The sequence below is a fragment of the Mytilus californianus genome, unplaced genomic scaffold, assembly GCF_021869535.1.
Source record: "Mytilus californianus isolate M0D057914Y unplaced genomic scaffold, xbMytCali1.0.p SCAF_10, whole genome shotgun sequence".
Lineage (NCBI taxonomy): Eukaryota > Metazoa > Mollusca > Bivalvia > Mytilida > Mytilidae > Mytilus > Mytilus californianus.
The window spans coordinates 68659490-68673789 of record NW_026262582.1 but is presented as its reverse complement, the minus strand read 5'-3'; the positions used below and the strand labels follow the sequence as shown (position 1 = coordinate 68673789).

Genomic DNA, 14300 nt, shown 5'->3' with positions numbered 1-14300 from the left:
ATTTAGTTATAAAGATGTTGTTTGATTGTCAATGAAACAACTCTCCAACAGATACCAACTGACATAGAAGTTAACAAATATAGTATAGTACTAACACTTTATAAGAAAATGAAAAATCTTCAACCTTGAAATCAAACCTAACAGAGTAAAGTATTCAAATACTCTCCATAGTATCTTAGGGGATCTATGAACCGATACATATATTTTGATAGCCATTTTTTATATTCAGTTCAAAATTTAATACATACCTTCATCGAGTTCCTGAAGGTTATTTTCACATGTACGATATTGACAGTTACACTCTGCGGATGAAGATGGAGAACAACATCGGTTTTGACCATGTACTACATATCCTTTTGTATAGTCACATCTGCAAGTAGCATCCTCTGTTTCAGTCCCATTATCACATAGCACTTGGCCCATACTATTACATGATGATTTGACAAACATACAGTCAGAAATGTCATTTGACCATACAGCAAATGGCTGATATAAATGGTTTGGGCAGCTGAAATAGTATATGTCATCTGATTTGTGTAAATACTTCGGATAGTTTCCTACAATTAAAAAACAATTTTTTAAACAGAAAAGAAGACATACAGATATTAAAGATTCTCAATAATGTCTAAAACTGACATTCAAAGACCATGTATGAAAATGAAATATAGCATGGTAGAAAAGTTCATTTACTTAAACGTTTGTAATAACGAATATGTTAAAAAAAAAAAGTCCTTAAAAATGGTTCGTTTATTTGTACGTACAAGCAGCTTATATGAATCAGCATTATTTATAACCCTAATCTATTTTAATCTAAAAGTAGCTCTTAAAGCATTTCATCAACTTGTTGTATGGTCATCAAACAATAACATGAATAACACAAGGGTGATCTCTGATGTCAATGTCAAAAACATATCTTGCTTTAAACAGCCTTTTACTTAATTACAAAACTATATATTGGTTTTTTTTCTTTCTGTTATGAGTGTTCTTGTGTGTTTTTGTGCTGTATTTTCATGACGAAGTGTTTTATTGATATCTTTTAACATTGTCATATATCGGGAGGATTGACATGCCATTAAAGCAGGTTCAACCAACGATTTTTTTGTCCTGTACCAAGTCAGGAATATGGCAGTTGTTATCAAATAGTTCGTTTCTATGTGTGTTGGCGTTTGTTTTAGTTGCACTTTGGTGTTCCTGTTGTTCCTTTGCTTTCCTCTTATAGTTGATGTGTTTCCCTCATGTTTGTTTTATAGCCCGGATTTGTTTTTTTTTCAATCGATTTTTTGACTTTTGAACACCAGTATACTACTGTTGCCTTTATAAAAGAGATAGATTCATGTTCTGATCTTTCATTCGCAGTATTGAAGCTACGTTTTAACTATTATACCCAAAATTCCTCAACACAGATCAACAACATTGAACAATCTTGTGGACTTATTGTTCTGCATAAAAACCTTTCATCTTAACTAAGCTAGATGAACTTGGAATTCTTATTGCAGTATACTAGTGTTCCAGGTCCATATAACAAGCAAATGTCTATGTAAATATTATGTGTTAATCTTGAACATTTTACATGAGTAATAAGATAATCTTTTACAGCTGTGTTAATAGTGAAAATTAGGGTTTCAAACAGGTAACGATCATGCAAGATATTGACAATGACAATAAGGGGTTTCAACTTTTAAAGCGAAACATCACAGATTAACAAACAATTATTAGAGACAGCAAAAGAACATTTCATTTTAATGTTTTACTAACCTGGAGGTATCTGTTGAGGTTTATTGCATGTTTCAACTAGTCTGTCTCTGTCATCTCTGATACAATGATAAAAGTTAGAAGTTAGACAGTTTGTAAGACTCCCAAATATTCGTCTTTCGAATCTTGTTGGGCATCGGGAAATATAACCAGTAAACTCACAGTGAGCTATTACCATCTGAATAAAGGGAAAAAATAAAAACAAATAGAAATCATATATTTGGTATACACCAATTCAACAGAATCATAACTATACAGGAAACCAAAGTATATAAAGATCGATTTGATATGAAATGGAGAACAAATGCATATCAATGGAATATATCATTTTTCTAAAATGAACAGATAGTTAGAGTGAATACACATTTTAGAACAGTTTATTTCACTACTGAAACCGACATTACATCAGAATAACAGTCATCACTAAAACTATTGATCGATTGACATTTTCTTCTACGTATTCTTTAATTATTTTGAAACCATAAATGTTGGCAAGACGTTGTCTTAGTTGACCGTTACCGAATATGCATGTCACAGCTAACCAGAAATATGTTCTATTTGACATGATTTTTATCACCCAAGATCACTCTGTTATAAAATAATGGTGTTATAACTAAGTCCGAACGGTTCTTTGTTTTACCAATTTTAACGTCCATTGTCACTTCTTCATCCTTCAGTTCTAACATCTTACACCAAAGAAACAAAATATAATAACTGAATCTTAATCTCATAACATATTCCCATAAATGTATTATTCACTCGGAAGTGTAAGGTGTTTGTTTGATCTACTTGATTGTCAGAGGCTTCACACTTGCCCTATTTAAAGTCCTTCATACTAAATTTGAGACTTTAGAATTGCTGCGCGCTAAACGATTTTTGTTTGTATTTAACAGCATCCTGATCTCTCAAGAAATCGTAAGCCAATGATATACATGTAGTAAGTAATATGATACATAAGGAGCTATCTCACCAACTTTGCCTGAGGTATGATTTTTAGTTTCTATATATTTAAAAAAAACATTCATTGTTTCCGTTTCTGATATCTTTGAAATTTCAGAAATGAACTTCAATTATTTGATTGATTTGTTTGTGTTTAACTCCATCTAAGTTATTTTAGCCGTATATTGGCAGTCTGTGTTCCTGCTGCAGGAAGCTTGAGTGCTCGAAAAGAATCATCGATTGTCGGCAGAAAAACTGGCAATCCTATGCGATTAAAATCGGAGTCGAACACAACTAAGATTTGCATGGTTTGACCTTAAAACATCTCTGCTGAAACGGTAGTGGTACAACAGATTAACTGTGTTGACCACTCCTCTCAGCCACCAAGGCTCTATATTTTCGGTCAGATAAGTTCGATTAATGTTATAAATATATTGTAGCAAGGTCCTCCCCTTGTTTTTGTTTTTTTTAATTTGCCTGTTTTCCAGTCGGGTTTCTTAAAAAAATTTAGCACCTCATGTTGTGGTTTACCATCTTTGCCGCAAGTTTATTGTTTTCTACTTGGTATTGAATTAATATAGAGATCCACTTTGTTACACCTTGTGATAAATTTATTTGGCAATCGTCAATGGCAGTCAGCAGGGTTTAGGTACATCAGTTGTTCGACCTGTTAGTCAAATGCGTTTTGTTAAAATATATTTTTTTCACTCTTTTGGTCTTTTGGAAAATGTTGTTTGTGCTGTATTTAGACCCCTATTCTACAACGAAATATGTTACATGCACACGTTTAAAATTTGCGGTTTTTATCCAACGCAATCATAGATTTGAACGTTGTTTTCAATTTAGACTTGTTTATATTTATTTCGTTTGGGCTTGTATTATATTTTCCCTCCGGTTTATATAATCCGTTCATCCTATTTTGACTCTTTAAAATTCAAGAATTGAGGTAAATTAAATGGCCTTCTAAATTCTCTTCGATCCCTAACATCACTGAAGTGACATTTATTGTCGAAATCCGGATATGGTGTAAAAAATTTAGCACCTCATGTTGTGGTTTACCATCTTTGCTGCAAGTTTATTGTTTTCTACTTAGTTTTAAATTAATATAGAGATCCATTTTGTTACACCTTGTGATCAATTTATTTGGCAATCGCCAATGGCAGTCAGCAGGGTTTAAGAACATCAGTTGTTCGACCTGTTAGTCAAATGCGTTTTGTTAAAATATTTTTTTTCACTCTTTTGGTCTTTGGGAAAATGTTGTTTGTGCTGTATTTAGACCCCTCTACAACGAAATATGTTACATGCACACGTATAAAAATCGCGGTTTTTATCCAACGCAATCATAGATTTGAACGTTGTTTTCAATTTAGACTTGTTTATATATATATATATATATATATAAGAAGATTAATAAAAGATAATAACGGTTTCAATTCATCACTTTTACTAGCGCTTTCACTGCTTTTAAAGATCTTCAGGTAATGTGACTTGTATACATTAGTGTTATACAAAACAATTGATTGACGTTAACAATAGTATGACGTTATCAAATACAAGAGAGACTACTAATGTCATTTAAGAAATTGAGTAAAGTATACAATGGAAATATCTTAAATCGTCAATTTGAACAACGATGGAAATGGTCGTTAGACCGGATGATTGTTAAATCTTCATGGTTGGTTTGCTGCCTATGAACAGTCATTCTAGTACGCAAAAAATGAACTGCGTACTAGAATGACTGTTCATAGGCAGCAAAGTTTGTTAACGTCATACTATTGTTAACGTCAATCAATTGTTTTGTATAACACGCACTTATGTATACAAGTCACATTACCTGAAGATCTGTAAAAGCAGTGAAAGCGCTAGTAAAAGTGATGAATTGAAACCGTTATTATCTTTTATTAATTTTCTTATATGTTACCAGCATACGGATTCTATTTAACTTTTCTTTATAAATAAATATATATATATATATATATATATATAAAAGTCTAAATTGAAAACAACGTTCAAACCTATGATTGCGTTGGATAAAAACCGCAATTTTTATACGTGTGCATGCAAAACAAATTTCTTGGTAGAGGGGTCTAAATACAGCACAAACAACAATTTCCAAAAGACCAAAAAAAAGTGAAAAAGTCTATTTTAACAAAACGCATTTGACTAACAGGTCGAACAACTGATGTTCTTAAACCCTGCTGACTGCCATTGGCGATTGCCAAATAAATTGATCACCAGATCTAACAAAATGGATCTTAATATTAATTAAATACCAAACAGAAAACAATAAACTTGTGGAAAAGATGGTATACCACAAACATGAGGTGCAAAAATTTGTACACCATATCCGGATTTCAACAATAAATGTCTCTTCAGTGATGTTAGGGATCGAAACGGTATTTGGAAGGCCATATGATTTACCTCAATTTAGGATAGACTCTTGAATTTTAAAGAGTCGAAATAGGATGAACGGATCATATAAACCCGAAGGAAAATATAATACAAGCCCAAACGAAAAAATATAAAAGTCTAAATTGAAAACAACGTTCAAACCTATGATTGCGATGGATAAAAACCGCAATTTCTATACGTGTGCATGCAAAAGAAATTTCTTGGTAGAGGGGTCTAAATACAGCACAAATAACAATTTCCAAAAGACAAAAAAAAAGTGAAAAAGTCTATTTTAACAAAACGCATTTGACTAACAGGTCGAACAACTGATGTTCTTAAACCCTGCTGACTGCCATTGGCGATTGCCAAATAAATTGATCACCAGATCTAACAAAATGGATCTTAATATTAATTAAATACCAAACAGAAAACAATAAACTTGTGGAAAAGATGGTATACCACAAACATGAGGTGCAAAAATTTGTACACCATATCCGGATTTCGACAATAAATGTCTCTTCAGTGATGTTAGGGATCGAAACGGTATTTGGAAGGCCATATGATTTACCTCAATTTAGGATAGACTCTTGAATTTTAAAGAGTCGAAATAGGATGAACGGATCATATAAACCCGAAGGAAAATATAATACAAGCCCAAACGAAAAAATATAAAAGTCTAAATTAAAAACAACGTTCAAACCTATGATTGCGATGGATAAAAACCGCAATTTTTATACGTGTGCATGCAAAAGAAATTTCTTGGTAGAGGGGTCTAAATACAGCACAAACAACAATTTCCAAAAGACCAAAAAAAAGTGAAAAGTCTATTTTAACAAAAAGCTTTTGACTAACAGGTCGAACAACTGATGTTCTTAAACCCTGCTGACTGCCATTGGCGATTGTCAAATAAATTGATCACCAGATCTAACAAAATGGATCTTAATATTAATTAAATACCAAACAGAAAACAATAAACTTGTGGAAAAGATGGTATACCACAAACATGAGGTGCAAAAATTTGTACACCATATCCGGATTTCGACAATAAATGTCTCTTCAGTGATGTTAGGGATCGAAACGGTATTTGGAGGCCATATGATTTACCTCAATTTAGGATAGACTCTTGAATTTTAAAGAGTCGAAATAGGATGAACGGATCATATAAACCCGAAGGAAAATATAATACAAGCCCAAACGAAAAAATATAAAAGTCTAAATTGAAAACAACGTTCAAACCTATGATTGCGTTGGATAAAAACCGCAATTTTTATACGTGTGCATGCAAAAGAAATTTCTTGGTAGAGGGGTCTAAATACAGCACAAATAACAATTTCCAAAAGACAAAAAAAAAGTGAAAAGTCTATTTTAACAAAACGCATTTGACTAACAGGTCGAACAACTGATGTCCTTAAACCCTGCTGACTGCCATTGGCGATTGCCAAATAAATTATATCTGCGCGTCGGGCATTGTGCAAGGTGATTTGGTGCCACGACATCTTAGTAGCATGAGTTCGAATCCCGGCAAAGGAAGAACAAAAAATTTGCTTCAGCAAATTTACAGATCTTCCATTGTTGGGCTGATATTTATACGAATTACATATACAGAATGTGTTTTCAGCCTTGTATCATCATCACTGGTGAACCGAGCGATTTTTAACATAGAAAATTTACTTATCCAATAAAAAAAATTTGGAAATGGTGTGAGCAGAAAATCATATCTTAATTTTGTCTACTTTTGACCAGTTCAAACCAGCTCGATTAGTGAAGCAAAATTATTTCCATCCCCAAGCACTAGTGGGTCAAATAAGCCGCCTCTAATAGATTCACGACCTAGGGGAAGTCAGAGATTGTTTAGGAAGAAACAAGTCTTTCGTTGGTCTGATTTGTCAGCTAATGAGACAGATGCTGAACCTCAGGGTTATACTGCTGGGCTTTATGGGCTTACAAAGGGAGTCTTGTTACAATATGATCAAGTCTTTTAAACAAAACATGTACCATTTACCCAGAGATGTGGACAAACTTACATTTTACGGAACAATTAGAATCTCATGATAGGAAAACAGACGACAACGAGCTTTATTTCTTGTTTATAGTGATATATCAACAGACATTTCGAGAGATAGATGAAAATACAAATCTTAAGATCTTGCTACTATACTATCTATACTTTATTTTACGGTTACCAAGGAATATTTGGACCATAAAGGAACCATCTCATGATTCAAATGTGCCTTATTTATTCTTATACTTACCAAGAGTGACCCCAATAAAATAACTAGCATGTTGAATCATAGAAACAGTATATTCTCTTTTGGAGTTTGCGTATTCCAATACGTTTCAAATATTATTTAGCTTCAGCTGAAAAAAAAATTGAACTGAAAATTTAAAAAAAGCCCATCAGAGCTTTATTTAGTTCCAACATTGACCGGTATTAATCAATATGTCTAAAGTACCCCGTCTTAAAATTATCAAAAATCCGGTACTGTGACCGACAACCAACACACAGAGAAAAGGATTTTTTTTTTTTTTTTAATTTAAATCATAGATATACATATGAATATTTCCGATTGTTAGGTGTAATAAATTTCACAACCATTCTAGATTTTAGAAAAAAAAACCAAAAAGGCAAGTCAAAATGATGAGTTTATTGAACCTTAACTCGACTGTGTTTAATTTCTCGTTTAATTGAGCATTTCGTACGAGAGAAATATATAAACGATGGTAATTGCAAGATTAGTTGCAGTATATCTATTATGTTTAAATTTATTTAAAACATGAACTATTGGAAAAAGCAAGTACACAATTTCCGCATGATAAGCATACCTTATTGCACGTGTCTTTGAAATAAGTTTAAATGGAATTCAAATACTTTAAAGCGTGCATTTAGAATAATTATTTTATAACAATATCATGTTGTTGTATGATATACTAGTATGTAATGAGGTAATGATAAGAAGATGTGGTCTTATTGTGTCACCGTATCTATCTACAGCTAGGTTGCTTTACTATACTTTACAATATGTTTATAATATTTACTTTCATTTACTTATTCATTGACAGGTGAAGATTTAGATTATACCGTTCTGCATGAATTAAACATGCATTACTATGGAACGCCGTAACTGTCTTATAGTGTAAAAAATCAATGTGTTTTGTCGCTCTGCCTTTAAGTCCTGGCATTTCTTCTTTATGGTATGTGTAAGTGCCTTTATTTCCTGACACTGCGTCTCTGTGTTATGTCAAATTAATTATTTGTATGGTCAAACAATTGTATGATATGTCATCGCTAATCTGTGTTGTGTGCAATAGGCTTTATATTATGTTGTACTACTATGTATTCTGTGAACAATTGATACTCTCTGTTTCATGCATTACGTTATGTGAAAATGTCTATTACATTATGTACAAACACCTATTACATTATGTGCAAACACATATTACGTTATGTGCAATAGCCTATTACATAATGTGCAAACGGCTATTACATTATGTGCAAACACCTATTACGTTATGTGGAAATGCCTATTACATTATGTACAAATACCCTTTACATTATGTGCAAACACCTATAACGTTATGTCCAAACACCTATTACATTATGTATAAACACCTATTATATTATGTGCTAACATCTATCATGTTAATTTAAAGTCATTATCTAGAAATTCAGTTTGCGAGAAGTTTTAGGAGTTGGGAAAACTTGTTTGAAGTGTATTTGTTTAGTATTTGGTCATACATGTAACATGTCCTCTTTTGTTTGCGGTTGTTTTGTTTTATCCTGATGTAATTATAATATATTTTTTAACAATTAAGTTTTGATTGAACTATATACTAGTAGAAAATCTCCTGACAAAAATAATGTATGTGTTTATATCATTAGGAGAAGAAAATGCTTCATGTAATAAATATACCCGAATAGGCAAAGACAATTATGTTTCTTTTGGTACCAAGTTGGTTAAATTCCAGCCAAAATTGGCTACACAATATGTTTTTTGGGGCGGAACTATATGACAAAAAAATTGTAGGTGACGAATATTTATTGCACAACACAGTAAAAGAGCATGGTTTTGCTTCAATTTATCTTTGAACTACTCTGTCTGTAAATATGTTTGTTTTGTTTATTTTTTGAGAGTTTTTATATAACTTCATATTCACTCACTAAAGTTGCAATGAAGTTGTTCAATGCCGGTTGTTAATGATTATCATAATTGCAGTTGCAAGTATTACATGCTCATTTAGATCGAACATACAAATAAGTTTAATACAGCTGAATTAATCGTTAACTAAGTGAATTATTTTGTACTAATAAACTCCGATGATGCCTTTTCCTAGGCGGTTTGGGGTTTGGGGTTTGGGGGGGGGGGGGGGGGGGCTTTTGTGGGGGGAAATGGTTGATTATATAGGGAATCGTTGACGGTTAACTATATAGGGAATCGGAAATTGTTAAAGGATTGTTTATTATTATGGACCAAGGAAACTACCATAGAGTTGTATTCTTAGATTTAAAAAAAGGCGTTTGATATTGTAAATCACTCAACTTTGTTATCAAAATTAAAAATGTATAAGTTTGATTCTCTTTCCTTTTAATGGTTCAAACCATATTTATCAAACAGCTCTAAAAAATTAAAAATAAATACCAACATATCTTATTAAAAATTAACATTTGGTGTATCGCAGGGCAGTATTCTAGGCCCTCTTTTATTTCTTTTATATATTAACGATCTCCCACTACAACTAAATCATACAAAATATGATTTATATTCGGACGACAAAACTCTTAAATACTTTTCAAATTCCTTTGATGATATATGTGATAAACTTATTGACGAAATAGCAACTTTTAAAATATGGTGTGAAAATAATGATATGATTCTAAATATTAAAAATCCAAATCTATGTTAGTTGGTTCACATAGAAAGCTACAAAGCTTTCAAGAAACAATGAAGATAGAATACAGTAGAATTATTTTGCAAAATGTAAACAGTGAAAAATTACTTGACATCATAATCGATGATTTTCTTTCATGGAATCAACAAATAAACAAAGTATGTACTGTAATTTCAAATAGACTTGGTTTACTAAATCGATTGAAGCATTATATTCCACAAAAAGTTTTATGTTTATTTAATAATGGATATTTACTTCCTCTCTTTGATTATTGCTGTACAATATGGACAAACAAGTAATCTAAATATGAAAAAGAAATGTAAAAATTACAAAAAAAGGGCAGCCAGAATCATTCTTAACAAAGCATATGACACACCGCCAAAAACTTTATTCAAACAATTAGGATGGTTAACTTTTAAAAAAGAATCATATATCACAAAAGAGTATTAATGTATAATTGTGTAAATAGTAGTGCACCTGATTATCTTTGTCAATTATTTAACAATAACCAAAATGTTAATGCAAGATATGTTTTGAGTTCTTTTCATTCCACGTCCGAGAACAAATTTTATGAAAAATACATTTCAATATTCCGGTACTTTTTTTTGGAACAGTACTGTATTCCTGTGGAAATCAAAAAGATAGAAAAGATAGAACAGTTCAAAAAAAGGTATTATAATTTCTTGTTTCTAAACTGAAAGATGAAATGTATCTATATTCTAAAAAATCCATATGTTTGTCTTGAATATCAATAACAAAATATGTTCATGAAACGATTCTGTATGTTTTTCGCCATTTGTTTTGCACAACAAGCTGTATGCTGTATGTATGTATGTATATTATTGTTATATTTTGAGTTATTCATCAGGGGAGATTAGTATTGTACTAACTGATAATACCCTCTTTAAATAAAGTATTTATATTATTATCATTATAAGCATGACTGGAACCACCCCCCCCCCCCCCCTTTTTAGGTCAGTCAGAGGGCCCACCCTTATACAAATTTCTGGATCCGCCACTACTTTTATATTAATCCGAATATTGCACGGCGGGTTCTCCGCAGAATTGACTTCCCTTTTTTCAACAGTTCTTGTATTTTAAATGCTCTTCAAATCGTAAACTGATTACTGTGGATTCATTTATCTTTGTGGGTATCAATTTTCGTGGATTGAGGACAATTTTCATTTTCGTTGATATTTTATTTCGTGGTTTTGCCAAATTCTGTATATATTTCAATATAACACTTGTATTTCGTTGGACATTGAAATTCGTGGTTCCCAGGTAAACACGCAATCCACGAAAATTGGTATCCAACGAATAATATTGAATCCACAGTATCTGGTTTTTTTTAATAAATTTTAAGTTTTGAGCATCACTATAGGAACACGAATAAGAGACATAACGTCAGGTGCCAAATATTTCATTCACTATTTGAATAACATCATGTTAGCAATAAATACTGTTTTATTATCATACCGGGAATTTAGGATTGGGCCTTATTTTTACTAATATAGCGGATTAACACTAGTTGGGATTCTAATCTAAAAAAATAATAAAAACGAGTAAAGACCGATTTTTTATGACTTCTGTAAGGAAGTTTCAATCTCCGTTATGTAATAGATGCCGTTTTAAATAGAAGTTAAATAAATAAAATGTTGCCCTCTAAAATACAATTGATGGCACCATGAAAGAGTGAATTGCTACAAAGGTTTGAATGCACAGAGAAAGGGACATTCTCCCAACACGAGGTATGTGATTTAATATCTACAATTTAACTGAGCATGGCGTCTTACATTTACATCCAACATAACCGAACTGACGTCCCCACTTTTACCTAGATTATACTGCCGGTTTAAAAAAGACCTAAAGAATTTATGAAATTGTAAAATGAGTAAACGATAATGAAAAAGCAATAAACAAATAACATACGTATTTATAATATGGGCACGAATGATAGTTACAGTAAAAGAAACAAAATTAAGCTTGATATGGACACGTTAGGGGATTGGGCACGTTTGAGTGTTTATTAAAAAATGAACACGTTTAGGCGTTACTACAAATGACACGTTTTGGCGCACTTTAACATTAGGACATGTTTTGCAATTCAGTGACATCATGTGGACACGTTTGGGGGGAAAAGACACGTTTCTGAGTGTTTCATATATATTTTATAGCTTTTGCCAATCTAGGCACATCTCCACAGTCGTGTCTGTATATTTGCAAATGTTTTAATTTTCAACAAGTAAAATGAATAAAATGTTAAAAGCATGGGTGTATAACGCACACTAGAGGAACAACATCATTTCCCCTTAAACTATATATTTATAGCATTTTTAAAATATCTAAAAACACCACATTTCCAATACTTGATCAACAACCTCATGAACACATTTTATCTTAAATAAAGAAAGAGCGAAGCAGTCCACAGCTTTTTAGAAAGCTCAAACTTGTGATTTTCATAATTTTCTATATCATTGATTCGTTTTGTTTTAATCTGTGTCAAAAAAAAAACGTTTGCCAGAACGTAATAGGTGTTTGCACATAACGTAATATTAGGCGTTTGTCATTAACGTAATAGGTGTTTGTACATACCGTGATAGGTGTTTGCACATAATCTAATAGGTGTTTGCACATAATATAATGGGTATTTGTACATAATGTATTAGGCATTTGCACATAACGTAATAGGCATTGCACATAACGTAATAGGTGTTTGCATATAATGTTATAGTCGTTTGCACATAATGTGATAGGCATTTGCACATAAAGTAATAGGTGTTTGCACATAATGTAATCGGTGTTTGTACATAATGTAATAGGCATTTTCACATAACGTAATGAATGTTAACAGAGAGTATCAATTGTTCACAGAATACATAGTAGTACAACATAATATAAAGCCTATTGCACACAACACAGATTAGCGATGACATATCATACAATTGTTTGACCGAACACATTAATAATTTGACATAACACAGAGATGCAGTGTCAGGAAATAAAGGCACTTCCACATAACATAAAGAAGAAATGACAGGACTTAAAGGCAAAGCGACAAAACACATTAAATATTTTCACTATAAGACAGTGACGGCGTTACGTACATTACCCCTCCCAATTGTTTGGTACTGTATATGACGTTGCGCTCGATGTTGGTACTACTTAGCGTTACACGACGTTCCTCATATTAAGCTATTTCGGCGATTTCGAAGAGCGTTTCAAGCGTTCAAGCTTATAATTGATGAGGTCAATTTGCTGTTGTGAATTTGGTAACCGATTTCGGTTTGTCTGAAAAAGCATAGTTTTACAAATACAACTCAAAGTGGTCGTATACATATTTGTTTAATGAATATTCATTTACAGGAGTTGTCAGTCTTTCCAGGCCATAATTGACAATTTTCCTTTTGGCAGCAGTTCGCATTAATGAATCATACATTATTTCCAAATTTACACAGATTCATATTTAATATAAATTAGACTTTGAATTTATATTCCCTTTTTTAGAATATAATTGTTAAATACTCCTTTTGTTGCATTTCTTTCCGTTTCCGTTTCCGTTTCCTTTCTATATTTTATCATTTCCCGATGCTTTCTTTGTCGCCAAATATCTAGTATGTAGTTAAACATTTGGGATTCATGTTTTTCTCATTTCCGTATTTTTGTGGCATTATGCATATCTTTTGTTTGTTATAATTGCCAGCAATGGTTTAAAGTTTTCTCTATTTTATTTTATTAACAAAAAAAATATACATGTTGCTTTTGACGATTGAAAACTTGCATATAGACAACGTACCTTAAATAAAACAAATATGCTAAAAAAAGAGTAAGATCCCGATATGTTTTATATCAATCTCATTTGGTCACCATTTGAATTTAAACTTAAACTTTTCCTTTCTCATACATTGGTTATATTATAACTGATATTTTCATTTTCAATCGGATTAAACTGGAAACAAATAACTATGATGTAAAATTAAAAACCCGAGCAGGACATAAATTACGTCATGTACGTTTTGGGAACGTTGTGATAAAAAGGCTATACTTTTTGAAACGATCTACAAAACTTGCCTAACAAAAAAATGTTAAACTTTATATTGTTTAAAAAGAAAAACAGAAAAAAATATTCCGCCAAATTTTATTTTCTATGATCTAACTATGCTTATTTGATGTACAGCCGGTTGAAACATCAATTGTAAAGAAAATTTAGCGGGTTTTTTTTCGTTGTGATAAGATGGCTATACTTTTTGAAGTCATTGCAATAGAAACTATACGCATGGTTTCCGGCAAAAAAATATCATGAACCAGGAAAAAAGTAAAAAAAATTTCAAAAC

At 31.8% G+C, this 14300-nt stretch overlaps 1 long non-coding RNA gene across 1 annotated transcript; it reads right to left on the bottom strand.

Annotated features, from left to right (window-relative positions):
• Positions 1-285: 285 nt before the first annotated feature.
• Positions 286-7440, bottom strand: LOC127719100 (uncharacterized). The gene is made up of 3 exons (XR_007990171.1): positions 7335-7440; positions 1756-1930; positions 286-557 (listed from the first exon to the last, which is right to left on the bottom strand). It is a non-coding gene; the product is annotated as an uncharacterized LOC127719100 (long non-coding RNA).
• Between the last annotated feature and the right edge of the window lie 6860 nt (positions 7441-14300).